The 17,886-nt window shown below is 40.9% G+C and overlaps 1 long non-coding RNA gene across 1 annotated transcript in view; it reads left to right on the forward strand.

Annotated features, from left to right (window-relative positions):
* LOC120401795 overlaps positions 1-17,886 on the forward strand; it is a 53,510-nt gene that overhangs the window by 5,620 nt on the left and 30,004 nt on the right. The window contains exons 3-4 of the long non-coding RNA XR_005596739.1: positions 1,057-1,114; positions 6,586-6,621. This is a non-coding gene — a long non-coding RNA (uncharacterized LOC120401795). The remainder of the gene's footprint in view (positions 1-1,056; positions 1,115-6,585; positions 6,622-17,886) is intronic.

A 17,886-nucleotide genomic window follows, 5' to 3' on the forward strand; every position in this document is an offset into this window, starting at 1 on the left:
ATAGCAAAAAGATCTTGGAGTTATCGTGGATAGTTCTCTAGTAAGATGTCCAGTGAGTGAGATGTGTGCAAAAAGCAAAAAGGAAAAAAAAAAAAATTAAGGAGGATGAAAGGAAAAAGAGAATATAGAATATAATATATATATATAAATCCATATATAAATCAATGCATGGTCCAATACTGTATACAGTGTCTCTCTCAAAAAAAAGATATCTCAAAAGATAAAAAAGCACTAGAAAAGGTTAAAAAAAGCAGGAAAAAGAGAAGGTCCCATATAGAGAAAGTCCCAAGAAAGGAAAGATTAAAGAGGAAAAGACTCTAAAGAAAGAAGAAAGGGAATGGGGGAATATGATATAAATATATGAAATGATGAAAAGAAAGTAAAAAAAGAAATTTTATTTTTTTATTCATTTTACAACTAAATACAGGGTGAAAAAAAAAAAATTAGGCAAATTAAAAAAAATAAAAAAAAAAAAGGAAGTTCTTCTTCGCGCAATCAATCAACTTGTGGAACTCCTGGAGGAGGAGAGGAGGGCTAGGACTATAACAATGTAAATGTTTAAAGGGGACTGATTGGTGTGGTGTAAGTCCATAAATGGCTATTAGATGGATGGGAATGAGGTGTTCCCTAGCTCTGTCTCTCAGAGGATGGATGATGATGATGAGCAGGAGAGAGATGATCATTCATTGCCTGTTAGGTTCACTCCCTCAGGGGCACCTGGCATTGGCCACTGTCGGTAGACAGATACTGGGCTAGATGGACCTTTGGTCTGACCCGGTACGGCCTTTCTTATGTTCTTATGAGGAAAATCACTTAGGAAAGGTCATGAGAAAGAAGTGAGGATATTTAATACCGCTCATGCTGGAAAGAGATACTCAGTAACATTTTCAAAAGTACCTAGCTGACATGGCTACCTAAATCCCATTGACTAATATTACTTGGGTGCTTTTGAAAATCTTACTCACCCCCACCTTCATGTCTTCATATGTACTACTACTTTTGCCTAAATCCAGCCATTTTGACAGTTACCTGTGACTTATTGTCTGTCTATTTCAGGGTTCAAAGTGAGCAAGGGTGAACCTTAGATGCATATGCTCCTCAATTTCTTCAGAAGGTAAGTGGTTTTTGTGAAGTTTTTTTTTTAAGCTACCTTACCTTTCCAGTTTGGAGAGAATGTTAACTTGTCTTCCTGGGTCTGCAGGGAGCCTGAAACAATAGCGCTAAGAGAAGCGTAAAATGCCCCCATTCCACTTAATCAGGTGTTTAACTCAAGACGGATTATGTTTTAGTGTCAGTGTTAACTTTCACCCCTGTTCACTTTTGCAGACATATCCTGCTATTGTGCTTTGTTAGGGATGGATACAGCAAACACTAGAGATGAAAAGGCCTGTAGTCTAATCCGTCCCCCTGCCAGGGCGGGATTGGTTCCTTCAATATGTTGTCTAATATAACTGGTTTGTACAAAATAAATGACTCAGGGTAAGGCAATATCCACCATGGGAGACCATTTCACAGCCTAACAGACCTCATCAGTTAGAAATGTTTCCTTATTCCAGGGTAAATTTTCCTTGCCATTTTTTTCCATCCCATTACTTATACACCAGGTCTAAAATTCAGGTCCATAAAATGGGGAATAAAGAAAGAGTCACCATATACTTGGCTGCAAGGAGAGGCAGAAGCAGCCACTGAGGGAAAGGGCAGGTGGGGAAAGGAAGGCGGGGGGCAAAGTTAGTTGGGCATGAGTGTAGCTCCATCAGATTTCCCTCCACACACACACACACACACTTCCCTTTCCCCACTTCAAATGCTGGTCTATTCTTTCTGTGAAGTATGTAAAGAGAACTTCAACCAATATTGGATAACAGAAATTGCAGGCTGACAGGAGCAGCAGTGACATCTTTGGGTCACCAAAGTTGAGCTGAAGCAGGCAGAGTCGGTGGGATAACAGCATGTGGCCCATGAAGGACATCAGTCGCTTTGCAATGTTATTGCAGTGTTTGGAAGCAAGAATTTTATCTCCTCTATATTGTCTCCCTAGGGCAGAAATATTTGGGAAGATTAGATTGCACTAGTTCTGTCTGCTCAATATTTAAGTCTATCTGATCTATAGTAGACTGGAAAGGAAACAGACTGACAGCACTGATTTGGGAGTGGGATTACAGGCAATTAGTTGTAACTGTGGAAACACTAATTGTGGATTAGTGCACACTGACCTGCATGATCAACAACACAAGATCTAGTTCTCAGATATTAAATACTGTGAGAGAGAATCCGCAGTCGTCTTTGTGGTGCCTCTTTAAAGTTCTATAAAATCAAGAATGGAGCAAAACAAATACATCATTCCCCAAATGGACAGACAAGTAGTGCAACACTTTTCAGGGACCAGGTCCTAAAATGCAATCTAGTAGGTATTTAAATGCAGTGTAAAGCTTTCAGAAGTTTACCCATAATCTACTTATGCCATATCGACATTTGTGCAGATGACAGACTGCAAATGCTCCCCTAACCATCCCCTTTTAGCCTGCCTTGTGGGATGGGAGGGTGTTGAAGGAGATGGATAATATCTTGCTGATATGCATCATCAGTCAACAGATAAATTTTTGGAGCACGGGGGCAGGCTTAGTCATTTTATATCTATTCCTTGTTTTTCCAATATGCACCATATGCAGAAAAGAGAACTATTTTGGCCCAATTTTACTGTTATACTAGATTTACACCGCTGTAACTTCACATCATTTGATGGAGACTATTTGTGTGTAACTGAGAACAAAAATTGGGCAACTGTGCTTCCATCTTCTGAGAGAAATTGAATAATTAAAGCCTCTCCTAAGCAGAATGATTTTATGGTACAATATTTATGTACTACAGAGAAATTGTTCTGTTGTAGAAAGGTGTTGTTCATCTTGCATTTCTGAACCTATGGAGTGGGTCAGAGTTCACTTGCATATCAAATCTTGGTTAGTAATGAAAAACTTATATACCAGAAGTGGTGCAAGTAAGCCGGTACGGTCAGGAACGCCGTACCATTAAGACATATATTGCCATTATGCCATACCAGAAAGACACATTTTCAAGAATGAATTGTAGAGCCCTGCGCGGATACAAATTTATACCTGTGGATAAAAATCGGTATCTGCTGAACCACAGGGCTCTCCCGGGAACTGCAGTGGCAAAAGTAGCAGAATGTGGGGCTGCCACTCCCAGGAGCCAGTGCCCCGTGCCGGCAGCTCCTCCGCCACAGCTGTACCGCCCCCAGCCCTTCCATGAGGCTGGGGTCTGGACTGCCCCACCAGAGGACAGGGCTGGGGGAGGGGATGGAGACAGTACTGCCATGCAAGAGCAGCTGCTAGTGCGGGGCATTAGCTCCTGGGAGTGGCAGACCCACATTTTGCGCCTTTCACGACTGTGGTTCAGCGGATACTAATTTTCGCATCTGTGGGTATAAATCTGTATCCACACAGGGCTCTAGTCACGGAAATTTTTTTGGGGGGGGGATGAGGTCATGGGTCAGTACCATATTGGTAAGAATTAAAATCTATTTGCACCCCTGTATACTAGTGAAGGTTGTTACTATCTAACAACTGTTCAGAGGTCTATGAGAAATGACTAATTGGTATCAATTTATTTCCTCACAGACAGATGCTCATGTTGTAAGAGCCACCATTACAAAGCAAAGGCCATAGATAGTAAGCATAGAAACTCAACCATTCTCTTGGATGTCTGGCATAGGGCTTAGGAACATCATATATAGGGCAGTGGGAGGAAGTGGGCACTGTTACAATCATTGCAATACCTGTTAGGACTTCAGTCTCCCAGGTTTTCTATCTGGCTCTTACAAATACTAAAATCAAATAAGTGAAGTTCCACATAATAATCTTTTTTTTTAATGTATGTTTAGTATCTGAACCCCTTTGAGATCTGAATTGATCTCCTCATACAAGGTGTTCTTTCTTTATCAAACTCTATCATTACCAGAGGAAGGTACACATTATACAGTATCTATCTCTAGCTCCACACTTAAACTTCATTATAAACTGTATTAAAGCTTCTTGTATTGACAGCCATATTCCACTGTGCCTGGTTATTCAGGCCTCCTTTATATTACATTAATAGCTCTGAATGTAGGTCCTTATGCACTTCAGCAGTGTAAGAATAAATCCAATTTCATTTCTATATACAGAAGGCCTTTTCTGAATTCTATACTATATTAGAAATATTTGCTCTTGGATCTCTAGTGTGTGAGTACTATGGCTTCTCGCATGGTGGCAGGTCACTTGTTCACACAGCTTATCAGTAATACAATGACACAAGCCTAAGCATACTGCCTTTACATTTATTTTAACGTTAGTGAAGGCTTGTATAGAAAACGTATGCTGGCATATTTGCTGCTGTCTTCTATCTAGAAACTATACATCAGGGCAGCTGTTCAGTCTTCATTTCATTAGATAACCAAAGGTCAATCAGGTGTTAATATTTTTTTTCTAATACCTCTGCCACTTAAGATCCTCCTCCTAATTCTGTGTGTGTGTGTGTGTGTGTGTGTGTGTGTGTGTGTGTGTGTGTGTGTGTGTGTGTAATGATGCATCTTGAGTTTCACTGGAATTGCACAAAACTTTAATTTCACCCATCCCTTCTCATTCCACTCCTCCTGAGATGTGTAAGCTAATTTATTATTGTGCAGGTAAGTGGGTTTTCACCTGACTATACACAAGAGCATATTGTGCTGTGAAAGAGGCAATGTCAGTCATACAAGAAAGAAGCAGACTTCACACTTCTGCATAAATACAGGAATTCATGTTGAAGCAAAGGGGGCATAATTCACTATGACAGCTGAGACATGTAATATAGTGTGTGCGCTTATTGACAAAGGTATTTTAAAAAAAATAAAACTAGTTTCCATGGTAACTGCCACACTACATAATTCTAAGGCTAAGGGGAAGTGGTTTTACTAGGATAGGACAGTTGAGATGCCTTAGGTACTTTTAATGCTAATACTGCAAATATATTCCCTGCTTTTCATTTATGGATCTCACAGCATCACACAAAGCTGGTAGTTGAGTTAAGCTGGGGCTTTCTGGCGGGGATTCCCTAGATTTGTTTGTCTAGAGGGTTGGGAATGGGATCTTTTCAGTGAAAGATTTTTTGACTCCATCCCCCTGACCCATTGCTCCCACAGAGCTCAGGTTGATTATCAGGCTCCATTACGGTGCCTAGGATCTGTTTCCTCATCTTTTTTTTATGAGAGTGGTTTGAGGTCTGGGTCTGAGAGCTTTTTGCAGGGGCTATGGGAGGTCTGTGTTAACTTACATCTGTTTTAATTTTCTATAAAACTATATTAAAGTGTGTGTAAAATATATATTTTGTACATACATGTAGGGGGCACAGTAGGCATCTCTATAAACTGGAAAATAATTAACCCTCAACACCCTGTAATGCATCTGATATACAAGAGAATTCATTTTACTGATGAGTAAGCTGAGGCCCAGAAAGATTAAGTTAACTGCCCTCTGTTGCACAGGAAGTCATTCTCATAGCTGTAAAAACAGCTCATGAATCCTGTCTCAAAGTCCCCTGCTCTAACTACTGAACACACTTCTTCCCTTTATTTTTTTCTTGTCTAGTATTGGCAACTCCTTAGACTCAGGCTTGTGGGGCTCAGGCTGCAGGGGTGTTTCATTGCTGTGTAGACTTGCAGGCTCAGGCTGGAACCCGGGCTCTGGGACCATGTGACGGTCCCAGAGCTTGGGCTCCAGCCCGAGCCCAAAAGTATACACAGCAATGAAAAAAACCCGCAGCCCGAGTCCCATGGGCCTGAGTCAGCTGGCATGGGACAGCTGCAGGTTTTTCTTTGCTGTGCAGACATACCCCTGGTACATGCAGAGGCGGCTCTAGGTATTTTGCCTCCCCAAGCACGGCAGGCAGGCTGCCTTCGGCAGCACGCCTGCGGGAGATCCGCTGAAGCCGCGGAACCAATGGACCCTCTGCAGGCATGCCGCTGAAGGCAACCTGCCTGCCGCCCTCACGGCGACCGGCAGAGCGCCCCCCGTGGCTTACTGCCCCATGCACGCGCTTGGCGTGCTGGTGCCTGGAGCCACCCCTGGGTACATAGTGGGCCAGTGTGGAGTAGATTTCATCCCAGCTTGTTGCAAACTAAATGTTCATGTAGACAATCCCTTAGATACCAAACACATTTCTAAAGAGAGGTACATAGTAGCAGGTACTAGATCCAAAAGACTGCAGGGCTTTCCTACAGTACAGTGGAATGCATTCGTCAACAAGCTTGGGTTTTAACCAAAAAAATCCTCACTAACCATTTTCAGCTCTTTAATTTTTTGATGTTTAAATAAAAATGAAACTATGATTTAATACTATAAATAGAAAAGGAAAAAGGGTGGTTATGATCAAAAAACGGGTTGCTCTGAAGCACATTCAGAATAATGTTGGTAATATGAACTGGCATAATACAGGTTCATTTTAATGGTCATGATCCAAAGTCCCCTATAGTCAGTTTTCTCCAATGACTTAATGGTTTGGATCCGACCCATATGATTAACCCACAGAAACCTTTTCCTTCTCCCATGTCAGATATGAAATGGCTAATGAACGAAGTGATCCAGCTATGTAAGTAGCTCCTTTTCCCCCTTAAATTGAAAAGGGCCCTAGGGTCTGAAAGTCAGATGCTATTTGCCTATTGAAGATTGTGCTACTTTTCTCCATACTGGAAAAATTATACATGTATCTGTGCAGAAACAGTTTTCATATTAAAATAGATACTCCAGGCCAAAACCACTTCAAGTTTTCAGAGTAAATCTTTAAACCTTTCCCTTTTTTTATCTTAATTTTGCTGACTTTTTTTAAGCATTAGCATTGCTGTAGTTATCTATCTACAGAGTTATTTCTTTTCTTAGTTAATTTTTGAAATATTATTATTGGATAGTTAATAAAATAATTGATAAAAAGAACCATGGAATATAATTTATTTACACCTTTGGAAGCTTTAGATAAGGATCAGTATTGGATTTTAAAGTGGTTGAACGCAATGAAGCTGAGAATATATGTAAGTGGCTAATGCTCATTGGGGAAAGAGATTGTGGGGTATCCCAGGGACCCGTATTAAAACTAGTTATGCCATTGGCCTGGAAGAAGGAGCGAATAGAGATGTGGAAAAGATCAATGACATACCCTCCCCTCTGGCCTGTTACAAAGCTATTCCCGTGACCAATGAGAATAAATTTAATATCTCTGAAGAAATGGTTGCCATCTTACACTGTTCTTAATGGGATGAAGAAACAAGCTGCCTTCTGGTAGATGCCATTCTCAAAATGGCTATTTCCTATTGTTCACAAAGGGACAGAGTACTTCTTTCCACCTTGTGGCAGCATGGGGAGCCTCCTCCTTCCCTGGCTTCACTCTTATCTAGAACAATTGTGGTGACCAGGGTGAAAGAACCTATGCCCTTAATCCCAATGAGAACAATGGGAGATGGTCACTTTGAAATTCAGGATTTGTGAATTTCTCTAAAAAAAGATTTTATGCATCAGCCTCTGCTGATGAGTCAACTTTTGGTTGTGAAAAGCAACAATAAATGACTATTAATCCTGAATGTTAAAGGGTTCTTGTAGCACTAGAGCTGCTCAAGACACAAAATAGTCTGGAGAAGAGAACTTGTGTGTGTGTGTACATACACATGTTGGAGAATATGGGTGGGAAGAGTCAGAGGGAAACTAGTATGGGGGTTGCAGAGGAAAATAAAGGGGATACAGGAGTGAAGGGGGAAAATTGTGTGCGCATGTTTGCATGCAGGGGAATGTGTAGGACCTGAAGGAGGTAGAAGCTGGGGAGTACACTCCTGATTTGTACTGCTTTGGCAAAACAAGCTTCTGTAAACCCAGCTGAACTGTCTGGTTGCAGCTGGTTTGCACTGCTTTGGAATGACCAAAGGAGAAAAATATACTGATGATACTGGCCATATAAATTAAATGTTAAAGAATTATTTAAGGTTGATGCTTCATATTTTCAAATTATTATAAATATCACATGGTAGCATTGTTTGCATTACTTATTTGTTTTTCATATAGGATATTCCCAGGAGCGGCGCCAGGGTTTTTGGCGCTCTAGGTGGGGGTCCTTTCTCGCTCCTGGTCGTTGGTGGCAATTCTGCAGTGGGGTGGTCCTTCCGCACTCCCGGTCTTCGGGGCACTTCGGCGGTGGGTCCCGGAGCGAATGAAGGACCCGCCGCAGAATTGCTGCCGAAGACCCGGAGCACGGAAGGACCCCCCGCCGCCGAATTGCCGCCCCTCCAAATCCTGGCGTCCTAGGCGACCACCTAGGTCTCCTAAATGGAAGCGCCGGCCCTGGATATTCACAAACGAAAGCTACATTAAAATGGAGGTAAGATTGAAAGTACAGATCAGTAATTTAAGGACAATTATCAGTAATGAAGGTTAAAAAGTAGGTTAATATATTTAGGATAAAAAAAATTAAATATATATGGTAATTATATTGTAATTATTCCCAAACCAAGTGTTACAAACACAGGAAATTAAGAGTAAAGGTTAAATTTAAAAGAAATCCAAACATGTTAATGTATAGAAATGGACATGTATGGTACCCAAACAACCTTAGCTATGCCCTTAATGACATTATGATTATCTATATCTGTGTGGGAGGGTGCGGGAATCATGAGGAATATAAAATATTTTAAAAAATCAGTTTGATTTAATCTGGGACCACAAACACTAAAATGCTTTAATTATAAATATACGGTAGTTATTGCATGTTTGTCACTGCTTTATCATATACAAATGTATAGACTTTTGTGTGTGTCCAAAAAATATCAAATAAGAAATAAATGCCAATTAATATGTGGCTATTCATAGTGAATGGCCTATTTGACAAATTTAACTTTTCCATTTGTAAATTATCACAGAATATATTTGAGTTTTACACATTCTTCTATATTGTTAGAACACTTTATGCAAATATATTTTAGCCTATGGTTGGGTGCTTGTGGGGTTTTTTTTTTTTGGTAAACTACTTGCTTTGACTGTCATCAATTTGTTCATGATGACTGATTGGCCTTGTAAATATATGGTATTGTTTCTGCTTCTTAACTGAATGACTGAAGGGTACTCAGAGGAGGGAGATCAGATTTCAACATGAACTCTTGAATGCTTTTGGCTTATATCAGTGTGTAAACAGAATTTCATGAATATTTGCAAGGTTTTTATTTGTGTGAACAGTCTTCTGAACAAAAAACATTGGTTGTGTGAATATTTGTGGAACCAAATAAATTTATAGTTTTATTGAAATGACAGTTTGCACATACTTTTGTAGCATTTGCCCATTTTTAGGTACTAATTCAGACAAACACTGAAGCATGTGCTTATATTTAAGCACATAAATATTCCAGTTTAAGTCAGCAGTATTCATGTGCTTAACGTTAGGCATGCCCTTAAATATCTTGCTGAATCAGAGCCATAGGGAGGATATTATATAGTCCGAGGATACTGTGTACCTGGTGCGATAGGGAATTAGCAGGCACACTTACTATTTTGTATCTATTCATGCAGAGTGCTGAAAATATATCTCAGATGTTCCAAGCAACTGATTGTTTCCTCAAATAAGAAACATTTGATTAGTTTGTAGAAAATGTCGCTATCCCAATACCATCCCTACAAGCTTGTAATTCTTACTCAGACAAAGACTACAGGATTTGGCCTTAGATCAGATCAGATACCTCATGGTAAATAAGCATAGGTTTGTTAGGGTTGTGGGTTTTTTTCTGCAATACTAAAGTACTTTCCAAACAAAACCTCCTATGCATTAATTGGACTAATTGTCCTCCACTGCACTATAACTTCTCCAGAATTGTCACCTGAATGTCTTAAAAAAAAAGGGAGGGGGGAGTAAAAGACTGAGCTCCATTGTTGATGCAAACACACGCAGCTCCTTGCTGATCTTAAATAAGTATCACACCTATGAAGTATCTCAGCCACTAAAGCCCATATGAGGGTCCTTGGCCAGAATAATGGATCTTGGAATTATACCTGAATGGAGACCACTGCTAGTAAGGGAACGTTAAAAATGGATGCAAGTATTCTTTATTTTTAATAAGTTGTTACACAGTTTAATTGACTTAACATGAAGTTATTTTGGTGGTTACCTTCAGTTACAAGGAGATATAGTATAAATTATAATTATGAATATGTATTGTACCTATAAACAACAATGTTCCTTTTTGATTAACTAGCATCAAATCTTTCTCTCTACTCTTCTGCAATAAGAAAAGAGAATGAGAATACAATTTGTGTGAAATTTCACATTAAACACTGACTACACTGATTCCCTCTCAATAACTTAAGTATGATGTTTCTGTTGAGCTAGTACAGATAAGGGCAAAGTTCTCGGCAATATGGGAGAAGTTAAATGTGACCCTTTGTTGGAGATTCTCTTTCACACGGAAAAATCAAAGCTGCCACTGCCTTGGGGTATAGTAGTTTCACTTTCCAGTGACAGCTGCACTGCACCTCAATAGTGCAACTGTACATAAATCAAAACTGCTTTATGGTAAATGGAAATTAATTTATGGTAATTCTAAATTTCAGTGGCATTCCTATGGAAATGCACATGAATGCCAAAAGAATTCTCATGATGGATGACAGAACCATGAATACTAAGGGAAACAATAATGATTTGCCCCTATTATGTAAAGCATTGGCCAAGAATCACTGGAGTTCTTTGTATCAACTTTTTCTAGATACCTGTTCCTGAACAGTAGCAATTTGTTATGACAGTCTTTTCTATTCAGAAGGACTACAAAGAATCAGTCATTTGTCAATATGCATTCATACAATTACATACTGATGCATTCACTTAACATAAACTGCATACTGCAGCTGAGAATTAATCTGCTATCATCTGCCACTTGACACACTTACTACACGACTTAGAGCTTTCTCCTGCAGATCTCCGAATGTCAGGAGAAATGGTATCATTTTATGTTATGGGTATATATTTCTTTCCCCACCCCATCATGTGTTCATATTTCAAAAAACACTATTTGAAGTAAATGCAATATGCACTGTAGAAGCATTTAGGAATTTTAACATAAACCAGCCTCTTTTGCAGGTACTGATTGTAAGAAAATGTGTTACCTGGCACAATGAGTCCGGAAACAATCACAGTACTTGTCTCAGACTTGCTGAGAAACCTTGACCTCAGGATAGGAAGTGGGTTTACATAAGGACAGTCCTACTGGGTCAGACCAGAGATCCATCTAGCCCAATAGTCAAGATGGGCGTACCATGGATTGTGTCACTCAGTTCTCCCTCCCCTCTGGGGGAACAGCAGTCCACTGTCCAGCCACTCACTCAGTGCTGAGTGGGAGCAGGGGGGATCCAGACCCGCCCACTATTCTGGGTCCCGGACCAGAGACCCTGTAGATGGCAGCCACATGCTATGTTCCCTCCAACCCCACAGTCTACTTCCCTGGGCCACTTCCCTGTAGCCTCAGCACCTTCTCTGCCCTTGTCTCAGGGCCGCAGCTTGTCAGCCAGGAGCTCACTTTCGCTCCTCTGATCCTGCCCAACACTGCTCTGTCCAAGGTGCTAGTTGCCCTCTGCCTGCAAGGCAGCCAGTTCTCCTTCCTCTCTGAGCTCCAGAGAATGACTGCCCTGTTCTGCCATGCGGTTCTTCTTATATGGCTGTCTCCTGCACAGACTCCCTCCAGTCCTTCCCAATTGGCTGCCTGCTGCGCAGCCTCCCTAGGGTTCTATTAACCCTTTATGGGCTAGTGAGGGGCAGATGCCCCATGAAGTGCATGCTTCAAGTTTAGGCACATGCATAAGTGCCTTGCTGATTTGTCTGTGACACTGTAGAATAAATTCCTTTGATTTTGTCTCCTTGGGGCAGTGCACGATTGCCAATGGACAGCTGGGCCTAATAGATACAATCTAGTCCAACATTTTTAAAGAAAGTAATTTGAAAAGGATCTGATCTGAAATATATTTTTACTTTGCTGGACATCTGAGTACTTGTGTGATTCTGTCACAAGTATTGTGAACAGGACCCCTACTGTCAGACACTAGGGAACCCTTATTAACTAATTATTATGGTGTAGTGTTTGGGCCAGATACTCACCTTCCTGAAATCCATGGTAGTTCACTTTAATGGGGCTATAGGAATTAGGCCATTGTATTATCCAGTCATAGAATATTTACATTGTAATCATACTTTATTTTAAATGTACGTGCAAACTATGTTAAATGTGTAATACCTGAAAATTAATCAGTTATATCAATGAAGCATCTCGTTGTAAAGAGAGGGTGGGTGCCGTATATCATGAGGCCTACATCCTTCAGAGATGCAATATATAGACTGTATACATTTTAAATCAAAATGCATTTGACTTGCTTAACTAGGGTGAGCAACTGGTATCAACAATGGAAAGTTTATATATGAACAAACTGTAGACTATTGTTAGCTGTTTTTTGCTGTTGGTAAAAAACAATGATTTCAAGAACACTATGTGCCCTTTAGAGCAGGGATTCTCTTCATTTTAATCTCTGTGAAAGTCCATGCTTAATAATATCTTCAAGATGAAGATCCCATGCAATTCAAGGAGCAGCTACAGCAGGTTTGTAACATGGTATAAAATGGGAAAGCTTATGACAACTGGAAACAAGAATTGTGTGTTAGTAGTTCTGGAAATCCATTCATGATGGCATTCCTAAAGCAGATGAGAGTGGAGACTGCACTTTGCAGACTCAATGATGCGGAGCTTTTGTGATCACATTCATCTACTGTATGTGGTCTTAAAAACTTGATTCTATGAGCTCTCCAGAAGAAAATTCTGAGAGTACACAAAGGGAGGGATGATGTCAAAGTCAGGGAGCTGAGCGGCTGCCAACAGTGCATCAAGGGTAAATACAAAGAAATATGGTGTGTAATGTACTGCCAGCCCCAAGTTCCTGTCAAGTTCTAATGGTAGCAATAGATAACGAAGGCATAAAATGAAATAAACAGTTCTTCTTCAATATACGTAGGGACTTGTTCTGCATTCCACATTCTGAAGCAGAAGGAAGCCAAACCTGCTAAAAGCTGGTGGGTAGGGGAAAGGGTGATGGCAGAATAAAAGGTTCTGTTTCTGTGGCATGGTCACTTCCTCTACCCCTGAGCAGGTCCCAGTAGAAGCTTCTTCATAAATTCTGGCCTCTGCATGGATTCAGAGGCAAGGAAGGTGAGGTAAAGCCAGGAGGGGGCCTCACTCTGTGGCATGCTCCCTTACAGATCCTGTAACTATTAAATTGGATCAGGAGTTAATGCTGTTCCTAAGATCATTCTCTACAAGTGGTTCACCCTATGTACCCTGTGCAACCAGGAAGAGGAAACAGCCAATGGTAGGCCAGGAGCAGGGAGGTAGTGGTAGGGAAATATTGTGCCTTCACTGGTGTATTGATCCATGTAGATCACAGCACATCTGCTGGTATAGGAGGCTAATTCTCTGCCCACTGTGCAGTAGTGGGGGAGGGAGGAGAGAGGAGTGTAGATGAAGGTTGCAAACCTCCCCTCCTCACAATGGAATGATGACAAGCAACTTCAGAGTTGAAACTCATAATCTTTTGGGAGGCTTTCCTGGGGTGAGGGGATGTGATCCTTAAAATTAGTGGGGGACATACAGAAACGGAGCAAGAGAGGGAGAAAAGCAAGATGAAAACCACAAAGTTTTTTTTTTAAATGTTTATAGCAGCTACACATTTTCACAGGAAGGAAGCCATACTATATGTACTTAGTGTGACAGACCCAGGCCAGTGGGGTACAAGAGTCTGGTAGAGGGCAAATATACTGGTCACTGGATGATGAGTTTTCTGTTCACTGAGTGACCAGAGCAGGGGCTGCACTAGAGTAATCAGGAACCTGCTAGAACCAATTAAGGCAGACAGGCTGATTAGAACACCTGCAGCCAATCAAGGCAGGCTAATCAGGACACCTGGGTTTAAAAAGGAGCTCACTCCAGTCAGGGAGGGGGGAGCCAGAGGAGAGGAAGTGTGTGAGAGGAGCTGGGAGCAAGAGGCACAAGGAGCTGAGAGTGAGAGGGTGTGCTGCTGGAGGATTGAGGAGTTCAAGCATTATCAGACACCAGGAGGAAGGTCCTGTGGTGAGGATAAAGAAGGTGTTTGGAGGAGGCCATGAGGAAGTAGCCCATGGAGTTGTAGCTGTCATGCAGCTGTTACAGGACGCACTATAGACAGCTGCAATCCACAGGGCCCTGGGCTGGAACCCAGAGTAGAGGGTGGGCCCAGGTTCCTCCCAAACCTCCCAACTCCTGATCAGACACAGGAGAAGCTGACCCAGACTGTGGGGAAGATCACTGAGGTGAGCAAATCTGCCAAATAAGCGCAGGACCCACCAAGGTAGAAGAGGAACTTTGTCACATTAGTTAGAATAGAGAAGCGTGTGAGAGAGCTCATATGGTGTAATATGCATACAAGTCATACATTTAAAAAAAATATGTGATGCCATCAGTGGTTATTCACTGAAGATGAGTAATCCTTAGAGTGATGGACCACTGCAGAGATGCTTGTTTCATACAGTGGTAGTGCTCTATTAGTAGTTTAATCAGGCACTGCTTGAGTGCTCTTGGATGTGTGGGTCTTGACAAAATAACATTTTTCAGGTTCTGTAATTCATTTCCAGGTTACATCCAATAATCAGACTAATGAATAATGACCATGTGTTACTCACAAGAAATGAAGATTCTGTCAGAAGGAAAAATGAGGATGGTTTTGTGGGCCTAATTATTTAGTAATCTTGCTATTTCTCAATGTCTCCCTTTCATGAGGACTTGAAGCACTGAAAGTATTTGTTTTCTGGGTAATATCTAAGCTATTTCCTATATATGAGGATATCTCTGTCTTTTTGTGTGTATTATAGTGGAGTCTTGATCACAACCTACTTTAGATAAGGTTGCCAAATAGTTTCCACTACAGCCTCCTGTTTTCAGGCACTAACAACTTTTGTGAAATTTTCTCTCTTCAACCTGAAATTTTCCATGTTTAGTGAGAAGCTAAGAAAAGTCACACTGTATGTAGCTAATTAGTCAAACTGTGAATTTAATTCTTTGGACCCTTGAATTATTCCAACCTGGTCAGGATCCCTTTCAAAATGTCACACAGAAATATGAGACTGGGTAAAAGATCTTCCTGCTTCATTTCCCCATCAAAATACTTCCTTCACCTTGATTGGGGAAGGAGCACCTGCATGGAATCTGATTTCTGTTCTGAGCTCTTCTACTAATTGGCTTTAAAGACTTCTGGTTCCTGGTGGCCTCTGTCAAAGGCAGTTGGGTTTCAGTGTGTCATTCAAAAGTTCAGGGTTTATGGAACAGTAGTTGGAGCGGGGTTCAAGATTGAGCCCAGTGTCTTAATGATGAACACACCACAAATTTGGGTCAAATTCAGAGGTGAGTCAGAATAAACTGGTGAACTGGCCCCTTCTTCTGATCCTATCGGTGTATAAACTATACCATTTCAGACTTCCCTAGACTCACCATGACTTTGGCCCATTTTCACCAGGATTGCAAAACAAGATTTGAACTGAGGTTGACAAGACTTGAAAAATTAACTCACTATAATCCTACAAAGTGAAATTTAAAAAAGGAGAATGAGTTTTGGATATCTGTCAGCATAGTATTTGATGGATATAGTGCAACAGTGTCATCGGTTTTGCTTTAATGATGATTTGTTCTGTTCCATGAGGGAATCTTAACCAAAGGATACATGGACCATAGTTAAGCTTTGGATTTAGTGAATAATTCCTTCACAATTGTTACACTGAGATTATTGAGCTTCTGGTTTTAGGTGTGCATCTAGTTAATAGATTATGGAACAAATTCATCCTTGGTTTTACTCTCTTGACTTCAGTGGCATTACACCAGGAATTAGTCTAGTTTATTTGTCTAGTAAACATCTGAGTTCTCTGGATTTAGGTTGTTTTTGCCAGCTGCCAACTGTCACTTCATGATTATTCAACATTTTATTAAGCAATTGCCATCTTTCATTAAACCTATCAAAATGTTACCTTATATTGATGACAAAGTGAGTTTTAGTGGTGGGAAGATTATAAATAAGATCTTAATCTTTGGATCGACTTTACAAAATAAGAAAAGATGGCTCATTAATAATAAAATCCTGCCAAATATCACAGAAACAGTTTGACTACCACTTTTTTGTACTATAACCTACAAAAAAATTGATAATTAGAAACCTGATCCACAGCTCATTGAAGCTCATGGGAAGACTCCACTCTACTTCAATGAGTTTATTATCAAACCCTTGAAGTGCAAAGGAGTGGCAGCAAATTAAGACTCTCTGATACCTTTGGGGTCATTTTGGATTTGATTTAATTATGCTGGACAGGTAACAAACTCAAAAGTAAGGGTTCTGTTTTTGACACAACTGTAGTTTGATTGTGGGCACTAGGAGAACTATGGCCTCTTATATTATATTAGCATTTGTTGATTATGGTTACATAATTTATGGTGCTGAATCATCCCTATAGCATACTGAATAGAAAACATATCAGTCTGTAATACAGGATGGTGATTGGTTTTGTTGGCAGATGTGAGAAAGCATCATTGCTCATTATATAGTAGGCTTAATTAGTTTTCTCCTGAATTACGTGGACAATATTCTCTTAATCTGTTCACACACAGGGTAATTAATTTCAAAATCCCTGAATTATTGTATAATTGTTAACATTTTTCAGATAGTGGAGATTCTCTGGGATTGATTTATAATAAAAAAAGCTGCTTTGTCCTTCATGTGAGAAATAATAATGGACACAAAGGTTGTATGCCTTGTTAGCAGCAGCATCCACTTAGAATCAGGAAAGAATTCCACTGACAATTGTCACTTTTCAGAAAAAACTTGTACAACAGATGAAAAACTCCAGGATGGAAGTGAGGGAGGTGAAGGGGGCAGGGGGCAGCGCTGGGTCCAAAATCTTCAAAGATGGGTGACTAAAATTAGCCACCTAAATCCACATTTCAACTCCTAAAGAAGTGACCTTGCTTTCAGAAGTGCTGAGCACTTGCAGCCCCCATCTGAAATATTTTATTTAGGCTCATTTAGGCACTCACACATTTGAAAAATGTGAATAGATTAGGAGAATACAGGAGATATTTGCCCAATTTAAGGGCTCGCCCACACTCTGCTGCTGTACAGAGAGCTGGGGGTAAACCCTGGCAGGCATCAGGTGCAAGAGGGCCTGTTGCTCAATTATGAAGCACATGCTCTGAGTCATTGTAACCCAGGGCTGTCACTGTGCCTCTGGTTCCTTCCCATCACTGAGTCCACTGCTCAGTTACTCTATATTTCCCAAGCCTACCTCACCCACACAGTCAATCTCCCATCACACAAAACTACCAAGAAACATCATTGAGGCACCCTTGAACTGCTGGGAGGGAAGAAGGGCTGTTGATGGTGAGTGCCTCCAAAGCCCTAGCTCTGCTGGAGGCCAGTGAGACCTCAGCTAGCCTCTTGGGTCTGGTGCTCCTGCTTGCTGACTCTTTCCTTCTTGAACAATGCTGGGGCTGCTTTTTAAAGGGCCACTGCTCCTGAGAAATTCTGCGGAGGGCTTCAGCCCACCTGGTGTTCCTGGAAGGGGAGTGAGGCTGCTAGAGCCATGTGATCACAAAGTCCTGCTTCCCACCCTTGCAAACGGTGTGTAAAATGCTACTGTCCTACTCTGGTGCAATTTTATACTCATTATGCACAGGCTTTAGTGATGACATAAAGGGCAAGGCACAGGCAATCATGCTGCTCATCTCCTGAGTACTGGGATTTGTTTATTTTTTGGCTGTGAGAAAAGAAATTACAACACTGT

Source organism: Mauremys reevesii, linkage group 3 (assembly GCF_016161935.1).
Source record: "Mauremys reevesii isolate NIE-2019 linkage group 3, ASM1616193v1, whole genome shotgun sequence".
In the NCBI taxonomy this organism is placed as follows: Eukaryota; Metazoa; Chordata; order Testudines; family Geoemydidae; genus Mauremys; species Mauremys reevesii.